Source organism: Anomalospiza imberbis, chromosome 1 (assembly GCF_031753505.1).
Source record: "Anomalospiza imberbis isolate Cuckoo-Finch-1a 21T00152 chromosome 1, ASM3175350v1, whole genome shotgun sequence".
NCBI classification, from domain to species: domain Eukaryota; kingdom Metazoa; phylum Chordata; class Aves; order Passeriformes; family Viduidae; genus Anomalospiza; species Anomalospiza imberbis.
Genome location: NC_089681.1, coordinates 34,981,427 through 34,993,377, shown reverse-complemented (window position 1 = coordinate 34,993,377; position 11,951 = coordinate 34,981,427).

Here is an 11,951-nt window from a genome sequence, read left to right as displayed (position 1 = left end):
TGCTGTGGAAATTTTTTGTATTGTAGTAGATATTTATTTTATTGATTTAAAACTATGTTCTATTCTTAAAAAAAAAAAAAAGAAGCAACAAAATAAACAAGTAGCATGTAGTTACATACAGGTCTCAGAGACTTAGGAGTTTTTGGGAAGCATTTAGTGGCAAGTAAGGGAGAGTGTATGGTACTGAAAAAACGTGACCCTCTGATAGCAAAGAACATGATCTTTGTTCTCCAGAGCCTGCAAGTGTATTTGTGAGCAGCTCCAGTATTGTACAGTTGATAGAACCATTTTGTTATCAGATGTGCAAAGCCCTGCCACTGTCAGCAGCTAGAAATCAGATACCCCTTTACACACCTGACCTCAAGCACATCCCAGACACGACATTTGCGTCACCTCCCTCCCATCAAATAAGAGTGCCAAGACAAAGACTCCTGAAAGGGATTTAAGGCTCTGGTAGAGAATAAAACCAACTGAGTTGTCAACAAAGTCACTGACCTTACCTCAAACACAACCCTGGCTTTGGAGAGCTCCTGCTGAACCATGGCCCAACCTGAGGTGGATGGCACAGGACCGCAGGAGCCCAGCCTAGGGAAGGTGACTCAGGACTGCAAGTGGAAAGAATTCAGAACACAAGGAAAAAAGCTTATGGTGTGGGCATGGTCCATCAACGCAGACTTCACAGCTCTCCATTAGAGGATGACTTATTCCCTGCCTGCAGCACTGCCCATAGTCACACAGCTCTGGTGAAAAGTTGTCACATTTCTGGCTCTTCCATTACAGACACCATCTATGTTTAGTATGAGCAGCCAGGGAGTGTCCTCTTGGTGAGTGTCCACACCACAGGAGCTGCCACAGATTTTTTCCAGGTCCTGGCCTCTGCTGGGAACTCATCAGTGAATACCTGATCTCTAGCTGTGCATTAAAAATACCAGCATGAGCATGGAAGAGGATGTGGATATGCAACATAGTTTCCAGATGAAGTTGTACAGAAAGCTGCATTAGGTTGACTCCAGCACACTGTCAGAAAAATATGAAAGAGTGATCACAAAAATAAGTGAACTTTACCATTTTTCCACCAAAGACAGAAGCTGTTAACTGTGCAGCCAAAGGCATTGCCTCTGGCACTACCAGACACAAGCCTGATGTCATAATTTATAACATCTGTGAGAAGATGCATTTTTCAGACATGTTTCATGTCGATTTATAATTTGGTGTTCCCCAGAACTAGCAACTGACTAGTGCACTGATGTGAAAGAAGGAGACTGCATGATGACAGTCCATCCCACAGCCATTTTTAATTCATTCCCCCACCAAAAAAAAGAGTTTTAATTTCTCCCCACCATTTCAAAACCATCTTTGTGATAAAGCTACTCACTAAAAGATGCATAATTACTTTGCATACCACTTTATTTAAATAAACTGTAGTGAATTTAGGCTAGGCTAATATATAAAACAATTCCTACTGATGCATGAAAAAAAAAAACCTCAGATATGCCTTACTCGCCTTTCTTCCCCTTTTGCTGTCACTTTACCGGTCCTGTAGCAAACAGGGTTGCCAGAAGAGTCAATCACAGACACGTCACTATTTGAGGGAATACCACACACCTTATACAGAAAATATTTAAACTCAAACATTGACATCAGCAGAATAATTTTACAGACTTTCTTCTGTAAGTTATGCAATCAGAAAAGTTGCAATGCCAGAACTTGCACACACAAAAATAGAAGCAAGTCAGATTTCTCAGACGAGACCCCTGATAAGAAACTCTACAAACAATACAGATGTCAAATAGACACAATTGTCTAGGCGAAGTTTTTAGAATCTCAGCATTAACTCTAGAGATGATTGACAAATGAACAGCTAAACCCCAAACCTTCAAGGTGAATAATGATGTTATTCTGGGTAGTCCTAGTCTCCTACTTATGATTATATCCTGTGAGTATATCATCAATGTCCTGGTAAACTTTCACTCCCTCTTCCACTGGTATCTTTCTCAATTCTTTTGCCAGCACATGGTGAGCTAAGGTGGGTGAATGCTTGTAGCCCTGAGGAAGCCCTGTATAGGTATATGGTTGCCTCCATACACAAAGGCAAACTGATGTTGGCCCCCATGCTGCAATGGCACCATACAAAACGTCTTTAATATCAATAGTGGTCATGACCCTGCGTGCCTGTTCCTGGATGGTGGCTGTGAGCTCAGTGATGTTTGGTATGGCTGCTGGTAAGGGGTCTGTGTCAGCACTGAGGTGGCAGTAGTCTACAGTTAATCTCCACTTACCATTTGGTTTTCACACTGGCCATACTGGGGAACTGGAAGCTGAGTGAGCGGGGATAACAATTTCCAATTTTTTCAAGTCCTCTAGGGCTGGGGCAATTCCCTCCCAGGTCCCCAAGGGCAGTCATTAGGGTTTGACATTTTTAAGCTTCGAAGGAGGAAGATTTGGGGCCATCTGCGACAGTCTAACTTGTGATTGATGGTTCCAAAGGACCACTGGCACCCCACATTGTCATGCCAAGTTCTCCCTTTCAAAACATCCAGTCCCAGTAAACTTAAAAGGAAGTCCCCTGTTGCCATAATAACAGCTATGGTAGCTTCTTCTCCCAGTAACATAAGAATAACTGCAGTGGTAGTTACTGGTTGTGACACTCCCAACCCATTCACTACAAGCAAGGGCCATTTGAATTAGACAGCTCCTCAGGTGGTGGCATCTTGTTTAGTCAAGGCTGATATCTGAGCCCCAGTGTCCACTAGAAATGTCAGCACTTTGTTTTTGGGTCCAGGAGCTCCCATCAATAGATGTCTCCATTTCCATTACCAGTGAGCTGTCCAACATAAATCAAGCTGCTGCTGCCCTGCACACCTCAAGGGAGAGGAGCTTTCGGTTTCCCTATTTTTTTTAGCACACTTTCTTCCCTGCCTATGTCAACTAAAGGGGGCATGCTCAGGCTCATATTACGTTTCTCTGCCCTTGGTTTCTCGGACATTTTGCCCAGCCATTGTAATACGACACCTCTTCTAACTTGTCTGGGGGAAACCATCCATTACTTTTTAGAGATTCCCTTCTGCCAACCTTGTGACCAAATTGCCTCTCGTGAGTGGGCATTCCCACCCAACCTGATGGGCACGGGGAAGAATCCTGTGGGAAACTCTCAGAATAAATTAGATGGTCCAGATTAGAAAGAAATATAAGCAGAAATTTTGAGGTACTGCCGTGATCACCCTGGCATGCCTTTTCCAGCCCCAGTGCTCCTGGAGTTGTAGGCTCTTTGACTCTCTCAACCCTAACCCTAACCCTAACCTCAACAGCAGCTTGACCCTGGGCCAGAGGTCCTCATTGCCATAGGTTGCACAGATTAAAGAGGGTGGAGCTGGCAATGGTGGCACCCTGCTCTGGTGCCCATGTAATGCCTTTTCGAGTGCCAATGTCCCTGGAGCTGTAGGCTCTGTAGATCTCTGAATCCTAAACTTAACACTCAGGGCATCTGGTCTGGGGACAAGACAGGGGACTGAGGTCCCCATCTCCATGGGTGGTCCAGATCAGAAAGATGTAATATTGGGGCCCTGCTGGGATCACCTTGACATGCTTTTTCCAGCCCCAGTGTTCCTGGAGCTATAGACTCTTTGACTCTCTCGACCCTATCCCTCAACTATGTCGTATTCAAGACTTTTTTTAAGTGGCAGAACTCTTATTTAAATGTATGGGCACACAAATCACTAATATAAAAACTGAAGTATTTAGAAGGAAAAAAAGGAGTTGAATATTTAATTCAGTGAGATGAAGGCCCAGAAAACCCCAGGAATTTAGATCAAAGGGGGACAATTCAGGATGAAATGGGAGCAGTGTGAATGATGCGCCTCTTCTTAGCCATCAGGTTGGGGTCCCTACTAAAAGAGACATCATATTTAACAGCCTTTAATTAATAAGCCTTGTGGGGTAATACAGGGCCTCAGAGGTGTTCTAAAGGTGGTAGATCAATGCAGACATTTGCTGGCAGCCCCCAGTCCCAGCCAGGTGTTCCACCACATCAGACCTCCTGTCCTGCACATTCACCTGCCTAACATTTGACTCTGCTTTATTTTAGACTGATATTTCCCTACTGAGCCGTCACGTTTTGCATAGCAGTGAAACAGCAAGAGGTAGCACACAATCTATTTGTCTGATGCTCCCTTTTTTGGGGACGATGGGCTTCACTGGACCATAAAGCAGAAGAGACATGCAAAGGTCCCTGCAGCATGCAGAGTTCTTCCCCCCTGTGTCTGACGAGGCACTTTTGGCTGAAGTGAGCCCTGGACGCAGCCGTGTCAGGAGCTGATGCTGCGAAACCAGACACTCTGCCTGTGATGTGCCAGCACAAGCAAGGTGGGGCTCAAGAAACAACAGAAACAACAGTCTCCTCACCAAAGGCGTGCCCTTAGTAACAAGGACCACAGTAAACATAGCAAAAACTTCAGCAATTACAGCCCACTTGGCAGTGACCTTAAAGATCATCCAGTTCCAAGCCCCTGTCATGGCCAGGGACACCTTCCACTTGTGGAAGCTTGCTAAAAACCAGCCTGACTTTGAACTCTTCCAGGGATGGGGCGCCCACAACCTCTCTAGGCAACCTGTTCAGTTAAAGTAATTCCCCATTGTCCTATCTGTACACACCCTTGACAAAAGTCCCTCTCCAGCTCTCTTGTATCTCCCTTTAGGTACTGGAATGCTGCTCTAACTTTTCCCAGGAGCCATTGCTTCTCCAGACTGAGCAGCTCCAACTCTCTCTCCATAGGAGAGGTGCTCCAGCCCTCTGAGGGTCATCTTCATGACCCTCCTCTGGACTTGCTCCAGCACATCCAAATCTTTCTTATGTTGAAGGGCCCCAGAACTGGACAGTATAGTCTGGATCATGTTTCATATTACTAATTTATAATGAACTCTTATAAACGGTGTTCATCAACATTCAGACTCTTAAAATGTCTATTCATTTAGTCTCAACTGCAATATATAAAAAATCCAAGCCTGGCTAAAAATAATTTACGAATAGAAATACCAAGTTATTTAGCTGACAACATCATACTGACGTGGGTCATCCCATTAGCTGAAGAGACACAAATATTCTAGGGAAAAAAGGAAAAGAATAAGAAATAAGCCTCAAATAATTTTCTTCCAGGGACAAGCCCTTTGACATGGACATTCCCAGTGGCTGACATGCTGGGCTTTTGTGCCTCAATGCACCAGACATATGCAGCAAAGACAAAGGTCTGTGCAAAGCTGATGTGGGGCAGGCGAGGAAGGTTGCTGTGATCCATCATGCGGGGTTGCAAGGGGACATTTTTTTGTGACCGTTGCACACACCTCAGCTGACACCTGACCAATGACTCTGGCTGTGAGGCTGTTTTGGAGCCAGGCACAAGGCTCTCACCAGACACAGGGTCTCCATGTGGAAAGCAGAGATGCTCTGTGGCTGTGCAGTGCCTCAGGCAATGCCCTTCCTTCCCAGACCTTCACCATCTAAAGAAATGAGACAGTGTGACAGAGGATTTACCCCAGCTGTGCAAAACAGCTACGGTCTGGTTGCCACCACTCTAGCACCTGTCTTGACCACATCAATCCTCCCTGTGGGTAAGGAGTGGGAAACAGCCACACAGTCCCTTCCTAGGGACCCCACGGAGCAGAAGGACTCAGCCCATTCTGCCCTCCTCTGTGGCTCATGACATTCCTAGCCGTGCCACAGCCAACCTCCCACATCTCCTCATGCCAGGGAGGGCAGGTCAATGCCATGGTCACACATCTGTTGTAGCAAACATGTGGAACAGATTCTGGTCCCCCTTGCACACCAGCCACAGCAGCTGGACACATCGAGGGCCTCTCTGCAGCCTCAGCTTAAGCTCCCAGGGTTAAAAATGCCTTCCTACTGCTGGGCTAGAGACACCTGTGTAATGAAAGCTTAACCAGCATGATCAGTAAAGGTGGAAGCACTCAGAACCCAAGCATTGTGGGGGTCAGCAGCCTCAGCCCCATCAATAAAGGGTCAGGTAAACCATTCCTCGCCCAGTCCAGTTGCTAAAGCTGGCACCAGCAGCTCTGCACAGAAAGCAAGGTAAAGAGGAAGACTGCACGTTCCAGCGGCTAACAACTTTTGTGCAAAAGCAAGAGAAATGGCTTATTGACACAAATCTTGTTTTTAGCCATGAAGAGCTGGCTTACAGCAGCCTTGCCACTGCACAGCAGCCTCCAGCAGGCATCTGGAGTGTTGTATGAATTACCAGTGCAGACATCACACACCAGCATTGTCCTGACACAGAGCACAGCTCTGGCACCAAGTTAGCCTCACAGATTTTCTCAGCCTTCAGGTCCCCCCACTGGGTTGTCCAGGCCCATAACCAGGTTTCAGGGGTGCATCACCCTTCAGAAACTCTGCAGAGATGTGGGAGGGTGGTGGATGCTCTTCCCAGAGGGTAGGAAATCCCTGCCCTTCCTTTCTGAATGTGGGAAATGGATTTGTAGAGAGTTATAGAGAAGAGAGAGGCAGGCAACCACCCAGGTGTGCAGAGGTAAATGCTGCCTTGCTTAGACACAGGCTCCATCTTCACATCTATCCCTATGTCAGTAGCTAACCTGGCTGGCACCAGTAACTTCTGACTCATAGGTGCCTGCATTTCTCTCAGGAGAATGTTGGTATTAGCAAGCTTGCAAATTGCCTTTCTGCAAGACATTTAAAGGCTCAGTAAATGCAGACATCAACAAAATAAAAATCTACTCCAGCTAATCCAAGTGCCTAAAAATAGGATACAAAACTGCTCTGCTGTGATAAACCTACATGTATTTATAAAGTCACAGAACTGCATCACAGCCACTGAGCTGAAAACTTCAACAATGACTGTTAATATTAGATGGGAAAAGTAAGTTTCAAAACTCAGACAGAACAAGCATAAAGCACACAGCTCCTGACAGCCCATGGACTGCCCAGTTTCCAGTAGTTCACAAAGCCAGCACATGATGCAGTCATCAAAATGCTGAAGGAAGGCTCTGACCAGTCCTAACCTCTGGGACTGTGCCCTGCTGCCATGGAAGCCCTCTCCACAGGCTCCAGAGGAAGGGGCTCACTTCTTGCCAGAGGAGAGCATTTGCCTTCACAAAAGGGACCCAGCATGGTCTGTGTTTAGTTGCTTATAGTCTTGGACCTGAGGAGCAATATTTTTGCAAAGTACTCAAGGAAATTTGAACACTTCCTTTTTCCAGGATCTGACAAATGCTAAAAAGCCTTCTGTCCTCTAATTTCTTTTTTGATTCACCATAACAGACTATTCAACAGATGTTTGGGGTAAAGTTAGAGATAAATGAGATTATGGAGCCAGTTTTATGCAAGTCAGGTCACCCAGTTACAGCAATCACTTTTGTCCCTAGAAATCATCAGGTCAGCACCAAAACCCTTTTAGTAGTTCTGCCACAGAACCCGCAACAGAAGAAAAACTCCCAAGTCACCTCCTCCGCTTCTAGTTGTGCTCCCAGCTGGAGGGCTGTTAGTTTAAGCAGATTATTTCAGAAAGAAAATAGCACATGCATGAGCCCTGCAACAGCCCTCTGCAACACAGGACACAACAGCTGCCTTACAGAGAAACACTTCACATGATCTAGGAGATCTTGCCTCACACTTGCTATAAAGAGGGTAGGTGCCATACAAAACCACCCGCTCACACACAACACTTTCCTCTGTGGCTCAGCACCCACTCCCAAATGACAGTGTAGCGGTGTCCTTCTGGGGCACCAAGTCAGGGGACATCTGGCTTCACCCTCTCCCAGCCAGCAACTCTACCACAGAGCACCATCACCCACTGCAAAAGCAACTGCTTTATTTCTTTTCATTTCCCATGAGGAAATAGCACAAAGTCCATCTAATCAGGGCAAATGCACACAGCTATCATCCAAGTTCCTGCATCTTGGTAACTGACACAGGCACAGAGTCCTGGCTGATTCCTGGGAAATGAAAGGACTTCCATCATATGTTGGAAACAGTGTTATGCAAAGGTATTCTATTGCTGTTCCATAAACATCCAGGGTAGCTAGACACGTGTCACCTTAGGCTGCACACAAGGAAGAGGCTGCCTGTCACCAAGACCCCAGACTGGTTGTGCACTGTGACCCACTGCACCTCAGGACACCAGGGTTGCTTGTTTACCACAGGCTGCAAGGCAGGGACAGCATGCCAAAAACAGCCCTTGTGTCTGCACCCTCGTGAACAGCCAGTTCTGAGCCTCTGATTAGGTTTTATTTAGGTGGCACAAATATCAGCTGGTTCTCAGTGCATGGTCCAGTAACTAAAATTCCTCACAGAAAGCATTTCACACAGTGCAATGTGATAAGAAAAACATTCCTGCAAGTGCATCAACATCTTCCAGTGCTAAAAGGCATCCAGGTGTGGATTTAAACCACTTTAAAAAGCAAAAACTAAATATTTTCGAGTTTCCCGCTGCACAGGCTCCAGGCCAGGTCTGTCAGAGCACCTGCGTGCCCGTGAGCACGGCAGGAACAGACTGAGCAGCACAGAGTCAGGGCAGTGCCTGCGTCCCTCACCTCCCCTGCTCATTTCAAACCTTCACCAGACTTTCAGAACCAAACCCCTCCTTTCTCACTCAAACCCAAACAGAGTTTTTAGCATCACTGGCTGACTGCTGCTGGGTATGAGGTCACAGCAAGGAAACAAGTCCGGCAACAAACCGAGCAAATGAAGGTCACCGCTATAGAGTAAATTTATTGAGGTATCTGAAGTTCTTTCTTCCCTCCAAGATCTGTGTTCTGCCTGCTTTGCAGCTGTCATATTCCTTAAGTAAATCAATAGCCAATAGCTTCATTCATGTTCTTTAAAGAGCCAGAAAGACGTTTTGTTCTGGGTTATGCACAGAAGAAAAACTGTGGTCCATAAGTATTATGCTATAGTGTAGTCACTTCTATCCTGCCATCACACTCTTTGTGAGACAAAAAAATTGCAAAAAAACTTTGCCTGAAAATATTCTGTCCCCAGTCATTACACATAAAAACATCTCCCAAATGATTTCTCGGGTTTTAAATTAAAAATTAAATAAAAATTTTAAAATTAAATAAAAAAAAAATAAAGCCTAACAGGAAAAAAAAAGTTAACAGGGTACAACAACAAGTGCTTTGGTCCAGGCACCACTTGCAGACCTGAGCTGCTATGGGGCAGGTACCTGGGGTGCTCACACCTCCCTTATTACAGAACCTGGCACCAAACCTTGGGAAAGATGAACAGGATTAGAGGCTGCAGGTGATTCTTCCCTGAAATTGTGCTTGCAACCACTAATTCTCTTCAGGGCAATATTTATCTTCTTATCTTGATGTTACCTGCTCATTTAAACCTGGGAAGGAGAGAAACATGCATGCTTACTCCTGCCTTCCCCACGGGCAAGGAACACAATGCTGACCCATGCAGGGCCAGGCTGGGTTATAAACACAGACTCTGGTGACTCCCAGGCAAATGTTTACCGGCAGGAAACATTACAGAGCCACAAAATATGCTGCGTTGAAAGGGTGCCACAAGGATCATTGACTCCAACTTTCGGCCCTGCACAGGACCATCCATAAAACTGCTGACAATGTCTGCCATGAGCTGAACTGAGGGTCCAGACCTAAAAGCTCTACTGAACATGATTTCCAGAGGATTCAAATTCTGCATCTATTTACAGACACATGGTTGAGGACCATTCACTATATTTGTGAGATGGGAGCACTTCAGGTGAAGAGAAACTCCCCCTGACATGTTAACACCCTAGTTTGCTCCTGAGCCATTGCTGAAGGAGGAAGTCAGATGCCACACCTTGTCACCAAGCTCCTTAGGAGCTTTGTGGGGAGAGAGGCATCTGCTGCCAGCCAGCCATGGCTCTCCTCTCTGGGGCCAGAACCAATGGAACCCCCGTGCCTGCTCGGACTTTTGCAGCCTCACTACGCCCTGAAAAGGGTGACCTCAGATGACCCAGGGCATGTTTGCCATTTTCCCTCAGCCAGACAGACAAAGGCATTGGAAGATGTAATATGTTTTGCACATTTGCCCAATGCAATTAGCAACAGGCTCTTAGCCGAGGGGCTGCATTGTCACACTCAGCTGGAGCCAGCTAAGCTGATTTGTCCGTGTTCGCAAAACTCCCCTTTCACAGGCCACTGACTATGGTCAAAAGACAAACCGATGAGGTCCCATGTTGGCCCCAGCTGCCAAAACGTCCACCCCCCTCCACCTGGTCCTACAGGGAGATTGGAAATGTCTCTCTCACTGTTGGACAACCACATCCATGCTGCAGGAACTTCCAGGCTCCCTCATTCTCTTGTCCTGCGCTGGAACTCTTCTGGCCCAGCTCGGCTGGCCAAGTGGCTAAAACACCCGTGCCAGCACTGCAGGCCAGTATTTACAAACTACACAATGTACAAACACAAGCATAACCATTGCTTACTTGGCCCAGGGGAAAATGCTTGCACTCCAGAGTGCTCACCACAAGGCACAAAAGGAGCATCAGCTCAGCAAACACAGGATGCTCCATACCCAGTCACTGAAGATTTGCTAAAGGAGATGCTGTATTAACAATTAAAAAAAAAAAAAAAAAAAAAAAAAAAAAAAAAAAAAGGAGGGGAGCAGGATAATGAAAAGAAAAAACTCTCCTGTTCCCGCCAAAAATTATGCAGCAGCAGGTCCGCAGAGTGTCTGCCAGATGACCCGCTTGTCACACTCATAATTGCTTCCCATCTGCTGTCTGGAGCACACAAAGCCTGGCCGTTTGCCAGCGCAGGACGACGCACAAACTGGCCTACTTCTGGTGACACGGGCCCTCCAGACACCGCTGATCCCCCGTTTCCGTATGGCTGAGGAGAAGGTGGCATTCATTTGTAAATTGCCGGCGGCTGATTTATCCGGCTATTCGCCCCGCTTCCCCTTCGCTGCGCGGCGCAGCCCCAGCCCCAGCCCCAGCCCCGGGGCGAGTCCTCTCGGACACCGAGTTGCCACAAACACTCGCTTGCCAGCGTGAGAAGCAGGCAAACAAGGACGCTGCCTGCCCGCACTCCACTCAGCTTTGAGATGAGCACAAGCCAACACATCCCTACGTGTACATGGAAGCACATATTCAGCTGCTCCAGTGTACAAAGCTGATTTCCCAACTCTGTTATTCCACCTAACGCGTAGGCATGGCTCCTGCTGTTCAGATACTTCCTACAAAGGCTTTTGGGATACTGTGCATATAAGCAGTCTTCAACAAGCACTTTTCTTTGTCTGCTCTACTGGTATGTCCTATTGATAATTTTTAAATTGTTTTTTTTTTTTTTATTTAATGCCTGCTGGTGTTAAAGCCTGACACACTCAGAAAGCTGAGCAAATATTCCTCAACCTATAGGAAGCAGAGTGCACAACACTATAAGGGGTACTCTGAAGCTTTGATGGTTGTGCAACCAGCAACCATCACTTTTACAAGGAGTAACTATGACCAAGTAACTGGACAATGGTGGGCAAGGAAGTAAATTCTGAGTAAGCAGAATTCTCCCTCCCCCAAAAGAGAAAAGCACCCCTTCCCCTCAGACTATGACACAGGACAGTCACACATGTCCACCACTGCCAGCCAATACACAGCCCGTTCCCATCTTGCTTGCACTAAGGCTGTTAACATCCATTCTCTCTGTAATCAGAGGGTGTGATGACACAGGAAATCAGAGGCCAGGTAACTAAGCCAGAGGACTCTAAAATTAAACCCAAATTATAATCCAAAATTCTGTAAAATTTAGTAGCAGGTAGACAGAATTCCCATTGCAATAGCAACTGCATCACTGGGGTGATACAGTCCAAGAGTGGGCACTGTCAGAAGGCTCCTTTTAGTTCTGTACCTCACAAAGAACATACACAGCAATGAAGCAGAAGAGAAAATGAAATTAAGAAAGAAAACCACACCACCAGCAGAAGCTGAAACTGAAGAATG